The sequence below is a fragment of the Vulpes vulpes genome, chromosome 15 (genome assembly GCF_048418805.1).
Source record: "Vulpes vulpes isolate BD-2025 chromosome 15, VulVul3, whole genome shotgun sequence".
NCBI classification, from domain to species: domain Eukaryota; kingdom Metazoa; phylum Chordata; class Mammalia; order Carnivora; family Canidae; genus Vulpes; species Vulpes vulpes.
The window spans coordinates 75685645-75703198 of NC_132794.1; the positions used below are offsets into that span (position 1 = coordinate 75685645).

A 17554-nucleotide genomic window follows, 5' to 3' on the forward strand; every position below is an offset into this window, starting at 1 on the left:
TGCTCCACCCCCTGCGGAGCCTCCTTTCCTGTCCTCTCCCTTGTCCCCAAACAGGTCTTATTACTTAGTTCTCTGTTTCTGTACCTGCTGTTCCTCTTGCCAGGCATAAACTATCTCCTCATCCACTCGGGAAACTCCTACTCATCCTGCAAAGCCCCCCCACCCCCAAGCACGACCCTCCCCAACACCTCCCCTTCCCGTAGGCTGAGTTGATCCCGCTCTGCTCTGAGCTCCCATGACGCTCTGCGTTTCCCTGCCCCTGTGCTTAACACCCTGGACCTTGTCAGGGGCTATGCCTGGTCCTCCGAGGGACCCAGTATGTCCTCAGTGCCTGGCTTCTTTGTTATCTGTGGGGCGAATGAACGGGTGGTTATGTGTTGTGTGCCTACTAGCCGTGGGGGGCTGGCCCTGGGAGGCTTGTCACCAGGGAGCTTACGTTCAATGAGATGCATCAGCGGCACATGTATCACGTTGGTGATGATGTCAAGTAGGAAAACATCAAGGAAGAGGGGAAGGGAACTGTGAGGGGTGGGGGTGCCCCACCGAGAAGGTGACTTTTAGGTGACGACCTGATGGAGGTAAGGGAGCCTTGAGGATACCTGGAGAGAGCGTTCGAGGCGGAGGGAGCAAGGCCCCGGGTGGGAGCGTGCTGGCCTGTGTGCAGAGCAGGGGGGAGGCTGTGGCCGTAGCGGGAAGGGGAAGGGGAAGGGGAAGGGGAGAGAGGGCTGAGAATCCTTATGGGAAAGCAGGCGGGATCAGAGCTTGCAGACCTCTGTAAGGACTTTGCTTTCATTCTCAGGGACACCGGAGTCCCTGCAGGGTTTGGACAGAGTGACGTCTGTGGGTTTTCAGGGTCCCTCCGGCTACTGTGGGAGGCAGGTACCCAAGGGGGAGGCGGTTGCGGTAATCCAGGAGGGTGGGCTGCGGCCTTGCCCTGGGGTGGTGGCTGTCGGGGTGCTGAGGGGTGCTCAGATTCTGGATAGATTTTGAAGGTAAACCCAACAAGACTTGCTGGTGGGGGGCGGGGAGGGGTCCATGTGGGGGTGAGAGAAAGAGAGGCGCTAAGTGCTGACCTCAGGTTGTGGGGGCTGGGTAGCTGCGGACTGTACTACCTGAGATGAGAAGCTGGCAGGATCAGGCTTGGGGTAAAATGAGGCACTGAGCTGTGATCATGGGGGCGGGATGCACCTCTAGGTCTTCTAGGAGGGGTGTTGACGTAGGTCGCGGTGTCTCCCAGACGTGTCCAGGTCCTAGTCCCCCAAACCTGGGCAAGTTACCTTGGATGGAACAAGTCTCTGCAGACGTGACTAAGTCTAACATCTTGAGATGGGAAGATTAGTCTTTTTTTTTTTTTTTAAAGATTGATTGATTGATTCATGAGACAGAGAGAGAGGGAGGCAGAGACACAGGCAGAGGGAGAAGCAGGCTCCATGCAGGGAGCCCGACGCGGGACTTGATCCCAGGACCTCGGGGTCACGCCCTGGGCTGAAGGCGGTGCTAAACCGCTGAGCCCCCACCGGGCATCCCAGGAAAAATTAGTCTTGATCATCTGCAATCACTTGTGTCCTTAGAAGGGGAGGCAGAGGGAGCTGACCACAGGTAAGAGAAGGCCGTGTGACCCCCGAGGCAGGGACTGGTGTGATGTGGCCACAGGCCGGGGGGTCTTGAGAGTCGCCGGAAGCTGGAAGAAGCAAAGACCGGCCGGATCCTTCTGTAGTGCCTCTGGAGGGAACCAGCCGGCTGACGCCTTGATTTGGGGCCACGGAAACCAGTTTTGGAGTTGGGCCCTCCAGAACCGCGGGAGGGTAGTTTCCTGTTCTGAGTCGCCTGGGCTGGAGGGGCGGTGAGCGGAGTGTCCTCAGTGTCCTGGCCCAGGGGGAGCGGGGTGCGTGCCCTCCTGCAGGGTGTGGGGGCAGGAAGGCCCCTGGGGCGGGGTCACCCCACTGTGAGGGCAGCAGTCCCAGCAGGGACAGCGCACCGCCTGCCTGCCCTACACTCCGTGCTCCCCGAACCCTGGGAGGGGCGGGGGTGCTGGTGGGCGTGGGGGGTCGGGAAGGCTGCAGGGAGCGCCCTCAGCATGTTGGGCCTCTACTCTTATCTCGGCGGGGAGGGACATCTCTGCCGGGCGGGCCCTGGGAGTCTCCCGGGGGCGGTGGGGCTGCCTCAGCTGGCCAGGCTGGAAGGCCGCTGCAAGCAGAGCCCTTGACGCAGGCTCTGCGCCAGCCCGGCCGGCCTTGGATCCCGGCTCCTCCACCTGCGAGCTGCGTGGCTTTGGCTGTGCCTCACTGTCCTGTCTGTGCATTGGGTGCATCAGTGGTGGCCTCTGGGGCCATCGTGAGGCTTACGTGATTACGTAGAAACACGCGAAAACCTTTAGAACATGTCAGGGCTTAACCCTCAGGCCTTGGGGAAGCCAGGACTGTGGTGAGGAACTTTATAGTCTGTGGTTTGGGGTTCGAATCCCTGCTCCCTCACAGACCAGCTGGGTGACCTCAGTGGCTCTGTTTGTATTTCTTCACGCTGGCTGCCCGCAGGGCGGTTGGGAGGAGGCCTTGGTGGCTCCAAGGATAGGAAGGCGGCCGTGATGTTGGGGCCCGCAGCTGTGGTCAGCCAGGGTCAGCTCCCTTCCCTGGTTCCCATCAAAGCCCTGGGCAGGCGACCCATCCCCTCGCCTGCCTTTGCTGGGAGCAGATCCCCTCTCAGGGCTCCAGGGGTGGCGGGGGGCGGGGTGCATGGTCAGGGGGGTGCCGGGCCTCTCTCATGGCCCTGGTGTGGCAGGGGCTGGCCAGGGCAGCCAGAGTGAGGCCTTAATGCATCTGTTAACCTGCCGTGGTTGCGGGTTTGTGGTTCAGTGGCAGCGGCGGCGGCAGCAGCGATGGACTCAGGCCCCGTTAGACTGTGCAGGGAAACATGTGGTGGTATTTACAGCCCAAATCTCCGTCCTCATAAAGGGAGGCGGTGGCGGGAGGTGGGAGGGGGAGGGAGGGGCCGGACTTTCTGATAATGTCATAAACGGAGTCTGTCTCCCTGGAAACGGCGGTGGCGGCGGGCGCAGGCTGACAGATGTGCACGCGGTAATATGTGCCCGCGGTGGCAGTGGCGGGGACATTGGGAGGGAGGGATGGGCTGTAGCTCACCAGGCCTGGGGCTCAGGGACAGCCGGGTATAGTGAGGGCACAGTGGGGATGCTGATGGACTGATGGGGGTGGGAACTGGGCATCTGGGGCACACCAGGGTGCCCGCTTCTGGCCGGGGTCTGGGGGAGACCCTCCAGGCTCCGGGCTCTGGCCCCAGGCCGACCTCAGAGATAAGCCAAGCTGGCAGGGAGACGGTTCAGAGCTACAGGCCTTCCCTAACTCTCTAGTGACGGAATGGGACCACCCACCCACAGAATGCTGTTCTAGGCTAGAGAGGCACAGACACCGGTTGGGGTGCTGGAGAGCCACTGCAAGGATGAGGACTGCGACCTGCAAGCTGGAAATGGCAGGCTGGGGGCAGCACTTGCTGTCCAGAAGTCTCCGAGGGGCCAGAACCCTGCCCCCAAAGCCTGGCCTGCAATGAGGCCCAGCTGCCCTGGAGCAGAGCCCAGTCCAGGGCGGGGGATTCCAATTAGAGTTACAAATGCACAGGCTGCTTCGGGTGGTAGTGAACTTGCTGTCATCAGAAGTGTGCAAGCCGGAGCTTGGTGGGCATGGCCAGGGAGACTGAGGGGGAGATCCCTGGGGAGGAAATGGAGAGAGGGGCAGGTTTGGGGCCTGGCCTTCTAGGCCCAAGGCACTGCAGCCTGAGTTCTAGGAGGTCCGCGGGCCCATGACCTGAGCTTGGGGCCTGTGGCTCTGCTCCGCCACCTGAGCCCCAGGTCCAAGGAAGGGGATTCAGATTAGAGTCACGGATGGGCAGGCTGCGTATGACTGTTCTGGTGCCGGCGTGGCCCCGGCTTCTGAGTGACCTCAGCTGGTGCCCTCGGCCTCTCTGGGGCTCGGCCTGGCGCTGGGCGCTGAGTCCGCACCCTCTGGGCCGCTTTGCTGTGTGCACACCTGGGGCTGGGTGGTGCAGCGTGAGGCTGGAGTCCGGGCGCGCCAGTCCGTGGTCTCTGTGGCCAGGGCCAGGGTGCGGCCTGGCGTCAGCAAGCTGGTCCTCATCGGCTGCCCCGGAGCGGTCCGCCCCATCACCTGCTGGCCTTACTGACGCGAGTGGCCCAAGCCGGGGGGGGCACTGCACCGTGTGTGGGGTGCGCGGTGTCCGGGGCTGGAGCCGGCCTCTGCTGTCCGGGGTGTGAGTGGAACCTAAACTGCTGTTTACCGGCCAGTGTTCGTCGGCGTCAGCTGTACAATCTAGGGATTTGACGCTGCGGTGCTTCTGTACGTTACTCGTTACTCGGTGCTCATCATGACCGTCGCACTCTTAATCCCCTCACCTACTTCACCCATCCCCCTACCTACCCCCCCGAAAGAACCCAAACCCACACCAGACCCTTGGAAGGTGCTTGAGGGGCAGTGGGCCCGGGGGGGCTCCCCGTCTGGGGCCGTGTACCTGCTGCTCCAGCAGAGTTCATGAGGGGTCGTGCGCCCACCCATGACTCCGTGATCCCTCTGGGGCCGAGGAGGGATACGCTTGTGGGGGCTGGAGGAGCCTGAGCAGTGCTCTCAAGATGTAAGGGAGGGGTGGGTGGGGCTTGACCACCAAGGAAACTGAGGAAACTGGGCAGTGTGAGTGTGGGCACGGGTTGGGGAGGGGGATTTTGAGCACAGGGGGCACAGCGGCTCTCAGGTAGGGTCTCAGGGTGAGGACGTTGGGGAGCTCTGCTCTGGGCAGGGCCTCGGAAGGGGGGCTGGCCGCCCCGAGTGAGTTTCCAGGAGTGTGGAGTGGAGTCAAGAGCCCTTTTCCTATATATACGTGTTTTAAAGATTTTATTTACTTATTCATGAGAGAGAAAGAGAGAGGCAGAAACACAGGCAGAGGAAGAAGCAGGCTTCCCATAAGGAGCGGGATGCGGGACTCGATCCCAGACCCCGGGGTCACACCCTGAGCCAAAGGCAGAGGCTCAACTGCTGAGTCACCGGGCGTCCCAAGAGCCCTTTCCTTAAACTCCTCATTCCCTTGGGCTGCGTGCCCCAGCGAGTGCCTTTGCCCCTTCGCATCGCGCATCGCTGTGTGATGATATTTCCCATCTCGCAGGGCCTCTTGTGCTGGAAGGTGCCGAGAGCTGGGGAATCACTGTTCCTTCCTGGGTGGGGCCGGAGTCAGGGGCTGGGGTGCCTGGGCTTCCGGGGTGGGTGGGTGGGTGGGAGGGGGGCTCAGTCTGCTGCCTTTGTGTGGGTTTCACCTCTTAGCTCCCACTAACTTGGCTGGGGCTAGCCTCCCCATCTGTTAAGGACTTTGGGAGGGACGCCCCACAGGGCTCTGGTGTCAAGATTGAACGAGCCCATTGGATCAAGCCCTGCACACAGCAGGTGCTCATTAAATGTCCATCATCGTTATAATCTCAGAATTGAGAGTACTTGGGGCTCCAGGCGACCCCCCGCCCCCGCCGGCCTGCTCCGTCTGTGCTGGAGCCTCCCTGGAACAGAGTATCGGGGCTCCGTGGGGCCCACAGTCACGTGGGCCGGGCTCCCGTAGCTCAGGGGTGGAGATCGAGGCCTCGAGGGAGAGCCACCACCGCGGGGACCTGGCCCCTATGACAACCAGGTGAGGTTGAGCTGTGAAGGCTGGAGAGGGGGAGGGGAGGGAGAGATGGAAGCCCGCTCCGGGCAGGGGGGGGCGACCCCCAGGGCCAAGCTGGTGCCTCTAATTAGTGCCTCAACACCCCAAGGCCCTCTCCCCACCGCTCCCAGACAGGTAATTACAATGAGGTTTTGGCTTCTGCGGGGGGCGGGGGGGGGGCAGCTGGAGATGGTTGGGGAGAGGGCTTTTCTGGCTTTTATACCACTCACGGGGATTTTCAGACCTACCCACTCTCACCTCATTTGGAGCAGGAAAATAAAAAAAGTGTTAATGGACCTTTTTCTGCAGCTGAGAGGGACAGTTTATGACAGAGGTGACAAACTTCATTTTAATGAGAGGCGAATTCCGCTTTAAACTCCAGATGTCAACCCCTCCTTGTCTGTGGATCCAGGGCATCGAAAGTGGAAGCCAAGGCGTTGGGCTGGAGGAGGGAGGCCTGGGAAGAGGTCCCCTCCTGGCCTCCTGTTTCCTCGGCTCACACACATCCCCCTCCCTTTAGGGGCGTGCTTATGGCCTCTGCTGACGGGAGGGGAAACTGAGGTAGAGGGAAGTTCAAAGGCTTGCCCCCCCCACCACTTCAGTGGTGAAGGAAAACGTGAATGATATTTTCTTTTTTTTTTTAAACATTCATGTTTATTTTTTAAAAAGATTTTATTTATTCATTCATGAGAGACACACAGAGAGAGGCAGAGACACAGGCAGAGGGAGACGCAGGGTCCATGCAGGGAGCCCGAGGCAGGACTCGATCCCGGGACCCCGGGGTCACGGCCTGGATGGAAGGCAGCGCTGAACCGCTGAGCCCCACTGCGCTGCCCTGAATGATATTTTCTATTTGCTTATGCAGTTGGTGCGTGACATCTGAATCTGGGTTGACACCAAGTGGTGTCCTCTTACCCCCCGTCTTCCTGCCTGACCTCGGGGGCGTGGGAGTCCAACCAGGTCACTCCCAGGAGTGGGGCAGGGAGCACAGGTTGGGGAAGGCCGGCCCACTCCGGCCCCAGAGCACCTGTGGTCACCCCGACCCAGGGGAGGGCCCCGGGGTTCCTCTTTCCACATGGAGGAGGCTGCTTGAAAGGCATTTGGAGGTGGGGTTCACAGGGGAGGTGGGCTCCCCATCTCCCTGTGGCCCCTGAATCGGAGGGCCGCCCCTCTGAGGGTTGTTAACACCAGACCTGGAAACCTGGCTGGCGGGGCATGACCCTGTGCACTGAACAGAGAGACTCAAGGTCAAGGCGACAGGTGGCCTGCCTGGGCCCCAACCGCTGCTTAGAGCCAGAGCCGGGCTGAGGGCAGCTGCCTCGTGCCGGGATGTGGAGCTACGCCTGCAGTCTTCGTCCCTGACTTACCGCATCTGTGGAATGGGCCCAGTCACACACCGTTCCCGAGGAGGCGGTGGGCGGGCAGCGTCTTCTGGGGTCAGTGCCAGCCCGCTGCACCTCTTGGGCCCCACTGCAGGCTTTCAGGGCCCAGAGGTCAGCCTCACTAGCTGCTGCTTGGGGGTGTCGGTGGATAACTGGGAGCTCTTGTCTGTCGAGCTTGGAGAGTGAGGGTCTTGGAGGCAGGGCCCGGGTGGGGGATTTTTCCTGCCCTGTCAGAGCTCTCCGTGGAGAATCCTGGGACTGGGAAGTAATGGCTCTCAGAGCTGGATCGGAGGAATCTGTTATTACAGCCCCCACCCCCCAAACCCACTTGTGCCCACCTGGGACACTGTGAGCATGAGGACGTGTGCGCAGCGGCCGTAGTCGGGGCGTCAGTGAGACCCTAGCCCGCCGCTCATCCCTGGGGCCCTTGAGATCCCTGTCCTCTAGGAGAAAAGTGGGTTAAAACCCGCCTCCTGCTGGGGTGTGTGTGTGGAGGCCGTATACAGGATGCTGTGCCATGTTGGTAGCATGAGATTTCCAGAAGCGTGGGATGTTAGCATCAGGGACCTCTGGAGGTATGGGGTCTGCAAACATCAGGGAATTTGGAAGGAAGCCTCTGAGCCCCTGGCTCAACCCTGCTCTAGAAGGGGGCTTGCCCATCCCTCAGGCCTGTGATGTTGTCATCCCACCTCTGCTTGTCCTCCCCTCTCTCTGACCCTGGCTCACCCACCCAGGTATCTGTGGGCGGAGAGGGGAGGGCCTGGGGTAGGAGTCAGCTTCCTGGGTGACCAAGTGCAGGGAAGGGTTGCAGTTTATCCCTTCGGGGACCTGAGGATGGGGACCAGTCCACTCCTTTGAGGTCCATCCCTCTGACTGGGCTGGGCTGGGCTGGGAAGGTGGTGGGTGTCTGGGTGCCCCCTCTGGGCCGGGCTGGGAGTGCCAGCCTCCCGTGTCCCTGGCCCTGGATAGCTAAGCCCTGTGCCCGCCAGGCCAAGTCGAGGGCCTGCCGAGTGCGGAGGACGTGTCCTTCGTGGGAAGGGCCTCTGGGTGTGGAGTCGGGCTTGGGTCTGAATCTGCCTTTCCTAGTGTATTACCCGACTGAGTCCCTTAGCCCCTCGGAGCCTCAGTTTCCCCATTGATAAGTGCGGCAGTGAGCAGATCCTCTGGGCGTCATGAAGATTCACGTAGCACTCAGCACTTAGTGGGTTCTCTCCCTGGGAGGAAGGCATTGGTTTCAGGGCCTGCCTCTCTGGGGGTGAGCCTGGCGAAAGGTGCCACGGACTCCTCCCCAGCTGAGAGCACCCGGGGTTATATTTGATGGGGGTGAGGGTGGGGGTGCACAAGGCCAGTGGATGGCGCTGCCCAGCTTGGGCGGCCAAGGGCGCTGTCCACAGTGGGGGTTCTGAGGAGCTGGCTCCCTTACTCACCCTATCACCACAGCAGTCCCTCCGCCTCCATGCTTGTCCCTAGCTGGTTTTTGACATCGTTCAGCCCAATTTTGGGGTATAGTTGGGTGGGGGGAAGACTGTACCCCTCTCTGTTGGCCAGCAGATCTCCCAGAGTCCCCATTATGTGCGGGAAGTGGGGGGAGGAGGAAAGGAAAAGGCCCAAGTCACGGGGGAGACTGCGAGGTCATGGGAGGCTGGTTGAGGGACTGACCTCAGGGGGACGTGCAGCAGGTGAACTGGGCTGGGGGAGGGAGGCCCCTTAGCAGGAGCCTGGGGGTGGAAGAGGCCAGAGGGGTTCCCTTCCTGTCTGTGAGCCCTTAGCAGAGTCCCGCTCCTCCCAGGCCAGCTGCAGCAGGTTCCTCTGGAGGCTCTTGCCGGCAGGGTGGCAGCTGGGAGAGGCCTCCCTCTGGGACGGCCTCCTCTGTGCCCATCGGGACGCTGCTGAGTGGTCCTCGGCTCCTGACCCGGCAATGTGCCTCCGGAAGCCTGGCCAGGCCCACACGGCAGGACCCGTAGATTGTTCCTGACAGCAGTGGGAGCCGCCGAAGGGTCTTGAGCAGGAGAGGCCTGAGTGAGAGCCACGCTCAGGAGGAAGGACAGGGCACGAAGACGCCTGAGGGCATCCTGCACCCACACCCTGCACCCCTCGCCCCTTGTGGATCGGGCCATGGTTTCTCTCTCCTGCTGCCCTCTGACAAGCCTGGCTCCGCGCGTGGCCAGGGCCGTGGGTAGGGAGCAAAAGCCGGGAGGCTGGGGTGCAGACTCCCTGTCGCCCCTCCTTGCCGCCCGTTCCCTTCCTGTCCTCTCCAAGCCCAGACATCGTGCCGCTGCCACCATCCCAGCCGGTCCCTCAGCGTCACTGTTTCTGAAGGAACCAGAGGTCTCCTTCCACAGACCTGGTTCTCCTCCCTCGTGGCCCTTCAATTTGTGTTTCCTGCTTTGCTTCCTGCACGGCCGCCTTGTTTCCGGGCCTGTCCCTGGTACCTGGGACCGAGGAGATGCTCAGCAGCTCTTTGTCAGTCTGCTGGCTTGGGCAGGCCCCTGACTTCAGGAAGCAGACCCCCACCCAGGGAGCAGGGGAGGAGGAGGAGGAGGTGGAGGGGGAGGAGGAGGAGTGTCTCCCCGTTGAAAGGACTCGGGGACCTGCTTTGTCTCCTTTTGGGGCCCGGGTGCCAGGTGTTGAGACCTAGCAGGGGCAGAGGTGGGGGCGACCAGGAGCCTGGGCCGCAGGTGGGTGGGGGAGCTCAGGACACTGAAGGTTCACAGGTGAGGATGGGGCAGGGGGAGGTTCTGGGGGGACACGGCCCCGCTCAGGTGGGAGGAGGCAGTTTTACTGCTTTGTGACACACCTTGCAGTCCCCTGCCCTTCACTGGCCTCCTGCCACCCCTCTGAGCAAACCCTTTCAATTCTTTTCGTGGATTGCTTGTGTGCGTTGCTTCCCTTGTTCTAAATAACCGGCTTATACAGCTGATCTTTGATTTCTCCAGTTTCAGGCGTCACTGAATGACTTTTACCGTGGAGGCTGAGGATTTAGGTCCCTTTGACCACCTCCCCTCCCCCCACCACCATGTTTTTGATTGGCTGAGCCTCCTAGCCGAGCCACGTACAATATCTGATACTTTTCCTTCCTTCCTTCCTTCCTTCCTTCCTTCCTTCCTTCCTTCCTTCCTTCCTTCCTTCCTTCCTTCTTTCTTTTTCTTTCTTTCTTTCTTTCTTTCTTTCTTTCTTTCTTTCTTTCTTTCTTTCTTTCTTTCTTTCTTAAGATTTTATTTATTTATTAGAGAGAGAGAGAGAGAGAGAGAGGCAGAGACACAGGCAGAGGGAGGAGCAGGCTCCATGCAGGGAGCCCGATGTGGGACTCAATCCCGGGACCCCAGGATCATGCCCTGGGCCGAAGGCAGATGCTCAAGTTCTGAGCCACCCAGAGGCTCCTACTTTTCTTTCTTGATTAGCTGTTTTCCCTGACATTGATAATTGTATTTTTCTTGGGGTGTGGGAGGGGGCTTAGCGCTTGTTTTTTATGCTTACCGCTCATTCAGTTCCCCGCTCTCCCTCAGTTTAGTGAATATAAAGTGCTCGATGTTAGTAAACACATGCGGTCCTCTATCAGCTTTGCCTTGGAGGATCCTCCCTGAGGCCTCTGACCTCTCCTACCCAGTGCACCTGAAGGGTGGCCGGGCTGCAGGCACAGCGGGTGGCCCACCTCCATTGCTCGGGGGTCTGGGGGTCCGTTACTCAGCTCTCGGGGCCTGGACCTCTTGCTTCCTGATCCCACTCTCACTTTGGCAGAACCCACCCTCCAACGCCTTGCAGAAAAGGTGCATGGGAGGGGTGTTGGGAGAGCCGCCTGTCTGGAGACTCTGGTGCCGCCCCTCCCCCCACCCAGTGATAGTTGGGCTGGGGATAGAACTCCAGCTGGAGCTCTGCACCCCAGAACTTTACTGGACGCCCTCCCTTCAAAGCCAATGCTTTGCTGGTGCTTACAGGGCTGGTGTGGGGGCTGCACCGCTGCTGGGGCATCGATTCTGTGCGGGCCACCTGGGCTTTGTCTTTCTGGCAGCCCGTAGGACCCGCTGTATCTCCGGCTTCTGATAATCCACCGAGCTGTTCTCCAGCTCCGGGAAAGCCTGTGGTTTCCTGACCTCCCCTGTCTCTGTTCTCTCTGGAACCCCAGTTAGCCAGGTGTCATGCTTCCTGGAGGGACCCCTCACTTCCTCATCTCTCCCCTCCTTCGTCACCTCTGTGTATCTTCCTGTCGCTGTTTCGGGGAGGTCTCCCCTGTGTCACCATTCCACCCTTCTCATAGAGTGGTACATAAATTTTTAATTTCAGAGATTCCTTTTTATTTGCTGAATGTTCTCTTTAAAACATGCTGTACCCTGTTCTTGTTTCAGGGATACTATATTTTATTTCTGCGAAGATAGTAATAGCTCTCTCTCTTTTTTTTTCTGTTCAGGCTTCCTTCTGTCTGCACTGCCTGTTTCCTTGTTGGCTGGCTTGTTTGGGACTCTGTCTTTCCTGTTAGAGCTCTCCTCAGTTAATTCACTCGGCAGAAATTTATGGAGTGCCTGCGGTGTGCCAGCCCTGTTCTGCAGCCTTGAACAAAATGGTCAGAAGTCCCTGAGCTGGTCTGGCGATGTCTGGGGATGGTCAGATGGTGGCTCCTTTTTAGAAGTGGGCACCAGAGGCTGATTGGCATCCCTGCGTGTGGGTGGCCCTGCAGCCGTGCTTCCCAGTGGCTGGCCCACCCCAGCCGCCTGGAATCAGCATCTGCACTTTCACCTGCCCCTTCCGTTCTGTGGGGCCCCTCCCTCCACCTGGCATGGTGTTTCCAGCCTTCCCTGGGCGGAACCAAGGATGGAAGCTCCTGGGGTTTACCTGCTACTTACCTGGGGCCACCAGCTCCTGAGCCAGGTAACAGGACGGGGACCTGGGATGCCGCGGTCTCAGCTATGCCAAATCAATCACCACCCACCCATTTGCTTTGCCGACTTCCAAAGTCATGTTGCTGTTTTCTCTTCCATTCTTTGTCCTTGTGGGTTTTTTTTTTTTTTAAGATTTTATTCATTTATTCATGAAAGACACACAAAGAGAGAGGCAGAGACACAGGCAGAGGGAGAAGCAGGGTCTACACAGGGAGCCCGATACAGGACTCGATCCTGGGACCCCTGGCTCACACCCCGGGCTGAAGGTGGTGCTAAACCGCCGAGCCCCCCGGGGATCCCCTGTCCTTGTGGGTTTATGTACAGAAGAGATCCTTTATGGGTGTAACGGGGTTTTGGAAAGCAGTGAGGGTGAATGTATGTGCCCAGTCTGCCGCCGTGAGCTGTCCCCCCAGTTGGCCGTCTCCTCCTGGTGAACCTTCAGAGCATCTCCCCGTATCGCTCTCACCGATAAGGCTGTGGGCATTGTGTGTTCTTGTGCGCTTGTGGGAGGGTTTCCCTCGACTGGCATTGCTCGGTGGCAGGGTGTGTGCATCCTCAGCTCTACAAGGTGAGGCCCGATGATTTCTCCGGATGCCTGTAGCGGCGTCCTCGGCCCCTGGCGATGCCCGAGAGGTCCTGCTGCCCCGCAGCCCCACAAGCGCTCAGCACTGCCTTTTTAGGTCCCCACCCACCGCGGGGCACAGATTGTGTAGTTTCACTTGGCGGTTCTGGAAACTCTTTCGTGCTGAGGTGGGTCTTGTCATGGTTGTTGGCCCTCCGGGTCTCCTCATCCACCAAGTGCCTGTTGCTGTTCTTTGCCTTTTAGAAAAAGGGGGCGATTTGTCTTTTTATTGATTTGCTGAGTTCTTTATGTAGCTTGGAAACAAATATTTTTGTCAGCTGCTTGTACTGCAGGTGTACTCTTCTGGTCCGTCCATGGCTTGTCTTTCCCCTTTGTGATGTCTTTTGTCACACAGATGATTTAAGTTGTAACAAAGTCAAATTTCTCACCTTTATGGCTTATGCTTTTTTACGGCTTATTGGGAATGAGCATTTTTCAGGCTTTTGATATAGATTGCTACATTGTCAGTGAGGAAAGTTGTCCTAATTTGCTCTTGGAACGGGCAGGGAGTCGATAGGTGCGCAAGTGGTGGGCAGGACTGCAGGGGGAGCAGGGATCAAGGAGCAGGATAATTAATGAGCAGCTAAAGTGCGTGCATTGCTCAAGGCTTCAAAGTGCTTTAGATGGAAATGCTTTGCTTGATTCCTGACACCGTCCTAAAAGGCCCTTTTCTTTTTCTCCGTTGGAGAATGGAGATGGCCGCAGTGCTCCTGGCACAGGTGGCTGTTTCCAGCGGTGGCGACTGGGGTGGGCGTGAAGGCGGCCCTGGGAGGGTGGTTCACCAGCATCCAGGAGAGGTCCGACGAGCAGCCCACCTCTCCCGTGGCCGGGGCCCTGTGGTGCTGCTGCGGTGGAGGGTTCGTGCCTCCGGAACCTTGCCGTCCGGGCGAGCTGAGGGGGCTCTGGAGTCACAGAGCCTGGGGTGCTGCCGCTGAGCAGCGTGTGATGGGGGCACGGCGTGGGCCTCGCGGAGCCTCCCCTTCCTGGTTAGAACGGGAATGAGGCTGACGCAGCCCTCGGGTACCTGGGAGGGCCCAGAGACGATGGCGGCAAAAGTACCTGAAGCTGGAAAGGTTTCTTTAGGTGGAAGGTCCGTTCCTGGCTTGGAGCGGGAGAGTGTGGACGCTGGGGCATGGGGCGGGAGTGGGATCTAGTCAGGGGTGGGGAGGAGTCAACGCTCAGAGGTTGGTCCGTGGGGCAGGCAAAGCCTGGGCTGGTGCTGGGTGGGACCTTTGCCTTATGAAAGGGCCTTTTGAGAAACTCTGACCTTGGCCCAGTGAGTGGGCAGATATACGAGGTGAGGAGTGAGCTGTCCACTGGCAGGGGTGGGGGTGGGGAGGGTGTGGGCAGGGGTGGGGGGAGGTGGGGCCCCGGGAAGGTGCCAGAAGGAAGGAGTGAACTGTCCACTGGCAGGGGTGAAGGTGAGGTGGTGTGGACAGGGGCGAGGGGTGGGGGAGTGGGCAGGGGTGGGGGTGGGGAGGGTATGGGCAGGGCTGGGGGGGTGGGTGGGGGCTTGGGGAGGTGGGGCCCCGGGAAGGTGTTGGCAGGAATGACCTGTCCACTGGCAGGGGTGGGGGTGAGGGGGCGTGGACAGGGCTGGAGTGGGGAGGGCATGGGCAGGGCTGAGGGTGGGGGGAGGCCAGCCCCTGCCAGCCTCTGCTGCGGGGTGTCGCCCCCTGCGTGTGCCCCTAGGCCTCCCCGCCTGCTGCCTCCTGGTGCCCGGGCCTGAGGGGTTAATTTTGCCGCCTGCGCAGCTTGGTGTGGTGGTATGCAAATCTATACACTTTCATAAACTGCTTAATTAGGCGAATGTTAATGAGACGTTAATTACTGTTGTGCCCGCGGATCCCACGGAAACGGAGATTATGTTTCTCTTCAAACATCCCGTCTTAATTATAACTTGTGCTTAATTCTGTAGCTTGTGCCAACGGGGGAGGGCGGGGTGGGGTGGTGCCGCCTGCTGGGGGGGGTGCCCTGGCACCTCCCTTCGGGGCGGTTCTCCGGTGCTTGGCGCCCTGGGTCCCCCACTCGCCCCTTAGGGCAGGCTCAGCACCCTCTGGGCGCTGGGCACCATCCTGGAAGCTGGTGCTGGGGTGCCGGCCGGAGAGAGGGTCTCCCTCGGGGGGCTCCCAGCCGGGGGTGGCAGCTGTGTGCGCAGAAGGCGCAGGAGGCCCGCGGGGCTGGGGAGGAGGTGTAGGCACAGGCCTGCCTGGCCTGAGCGTGGCCCCCGGGAGGAAGCCGTGCGGCTCTTGGGGTGGGGGGTCAGAGGGGCTTCGTGGAAGAGGGGGCCCAGGAACTGGGCATCCCCCAGGTAGGCCGGACACCTGGCTTCGGGTGGGGGCTCCTTTGGGCAAAGACCTTGCGCTTGGCGGCTTGACTACTGGGGACCTGCCCCAAGGCCTTCCTGCCCCGACAGTGCCGCTCAGCCTCCAGTCTCGTCTCCGGAGGCGCAGGTGTCTGCTCCATCTCACCTACCCCGCGGGCTTGTGGGGATTGGGGTCCCTGTGCAGGGAGGGAGGAGGTCAGGGGAGGCCTCCTGGAGGAGGCTTCTCTGGAGTGAGACTCTGTCTTGCCCTCGCACTTGAGTCTTTGGGCGTAAGATGCGCTTGGATGTGTCACGGCCCCTCCCACCCGGGCTGAACGGCCACCACCAGGGGCCTGGAGGCCTGTCCTCCCCTCACCTCACAAGGCCACCTGGGGCCGCCTCCGCCCTCTCCCTGTCCTCTTCCACGCCAGGGACCAGGAAGCCTCGGGCTGTTGCGGCCGCTGCCAAGCATGCCCAGGTGACTTCAGGGCTGGCACCAGAGACTCCAGAGGACACAAAGCTCCATTTCACAGATGGAGGGCGTGAAGCCAGTGCGGGGAAGGGCCCGGCCTGGGGCGCAGGACCTAGCCGCGAACTGGGTCTCAGGGGCAGTGAGAGAAGTGGAGGCAGAAGCCTGCCTGGCCGGCCTCACTCCATCACTTATACTCACTTTGCAGACAGGACAACCAAGGCACAAAGAGGTCGTGCGTCGTGATGGAAGCCCGCGGGGCTGGGCGCGTGGCAGAGGTGACAGTGAGCGCGCCCAGCACACTTCCTCGGGCACCACTGGGCCAGGAGGGGGGCGGTTCCCGGGCACGGGGGCTGCGGGCAGCTAAGCAGGGGGTCGGCTCTGGGCCCTGAGGCCGGGAGGCAGCCTGGGCCACCCCAGCCACTCCCCCAGTGCCCTGTTGGAATCTCGCTTTCTAGCCCTTAATGACAGTGGAGGATAATTTACCTCCCGTGTCTTGTGTCTGACCTGGACCCAACGAACGGGATTTTAGAGCATAGATATCAAACCAGAGAGAGTAGTCGTAGCACGGGAAAGCTTCTAGCTCATCACGTGTGTTTGGATGGAGACGACGTCAGGCCTGTAGTCCGGTCACCGCGTCCCCAAAGATGAGAACAGAGCGCGTCCGCCCTGGGTCCTGCAGCGTCAGCGAGGCCGCAGGGACAGCCCGCAAGTCTGGCCCCAGCTGCCGTGGCCACGGCCCTCCCAGTGCGGTGCTGGGCCCGAGCCTGGTCCCACCCCATGCACTGGAGCAGGCGTTCGGTCTCCTGGGACGGCATGAATTAAAAATGGATACTTGTGAATAAAACCTTTGACAATAAATTCTGTGGTTTGTACGTTCCTGGATTGTATTCCTAGCTTGGGTCGAGCGCCTCATCCCCGCCCCCCTCATCCTGCTGCAGATGTATTCACTTCCTCTTTCTCCTGTGCCTCGGTTTCCCCAGTCCCAGGCTGAGTGCAGGGGGCCTGATAGAGACTGAGAGACTTGCAGCCCCAGCTCCAGATGCCTGGCAGTCTCACGCCCCAGAAGCCCGGCTGGGGATGGAAATGAGTGAAGCGGGCCGGGTGGGACTGTGGGGAACCAGGGCCCCGGCTCCTGGCTGATAGTTGCCACTGTAGGTCCTGTGTGGCCAGATCAGGTTTCTCCCAAGAGGAGCCAGAAATCCAGATTTCCAGGCGATTTGTAAAAAAATTGGCGACTGCTCTGAATCTTTTAAAAACCATGGAGCAGGCGAGTGACCGGCATGGTGGAGGGTTTGTGACCCCTACGGTTGGCCGAACGTTTGCCGTGGCAGACGCACCCAGTGGGGCTGGGGGCTGGGCCCGGGACCCCCTCAGGGGCCAGGCTCCCACCAGCTCCTTGCCTCCCCCGTACCCAGCCTGGGCTGTCGGGTGTTCCTCTCCTCACCCCCGGTGGGCCCCGGCCCCCCGCCACGGGGTGACGCTGTCCTGAGAGGCCTGCTTGAGTGACACACAGAAGGAGGTGCCCCGGGAAGACAGGCATGAGTCACTGCTGAGCTCTCTTTGGAAAAAAGAGGAAAATCAGCTGCCTCAGAACTGTCACCCAGGCTTGGGGACGGAGGGAGGGGGCTTTTAGGGCCCGGGGGTCACTTTCTGGGGTGTCCCCATCACCCAGGTCCTCTCAGTGATGGGCTGTGGCTCCGATGCCAGGGTCCCCGAAGGTGTGGCCAGGGAAGAGGGTTCGGCATGTTTGTTCAGCTATGACTTTTATAAATGACACAGGAGCAATGGAAGAGTTCCGTTAACGTGGCAGAGTTAACCAATCAGCATGCTTCAGTAGGACGCCCAGTTAGAGCGGGGTTTCTGAGCAAGTGGATGCCCCCACGGAAGCTGGTCCCTTTCCCTCGGACGCTGCCTGCAATCTGTCACTGCCTCATGGGGTCTCCCGTTCCAGCAGGACATGGGATGGAAGCTGCTTTCAGTCCTCCCTGCACTATGGGGTCAGGGGAGGGGCATCGGCTTGCAGGGGTGCTGGGGGGTCTCTGCGGGCCTCTCCCTTGCTGCTTCTGCATAGGCCCCACTTAATCTTTACAACCGTTTTGTGCAGTAGGTATCATTGGTTCCTTTTTTTTTTTTTTTTTTTTAGGATTTTATTTATTTGGGGTGGGGGTGCAGAGGGAGAGGGAGAAGCAGACTCCC

General features: G+C 60.2%; 1 protein-coding gene across 19 annotated transcripts in view; it reads left to right on the forward strand.

Annotated features, from left to right (window-relative positions):
• Positions 1–17554, forward strand: part of LINGO1 (leucine rich repeat and Ig domain containing 1) — a 175379-nt gene that overhangs the window by 32680 nt on the left and 125145 nt on the right. For 4 of the 19 annotated variants that reach the window (XM_072739119.1, XM_072739132.1, XM_072739120.1 and 1 more), the window contains one exon: positions 11491–11948. The exons of the other annotated variants lie outside the window; for them this stretch is intronic. The gene's annotated coding sequence lies outside the window, so the exon portion shown is untranslated. Of the gene's footprint in view, positions 1–11490; positions 11949–17554 lie in introns of those variants that run through there. 19 annotated transcript variants of the gene reach the window in all.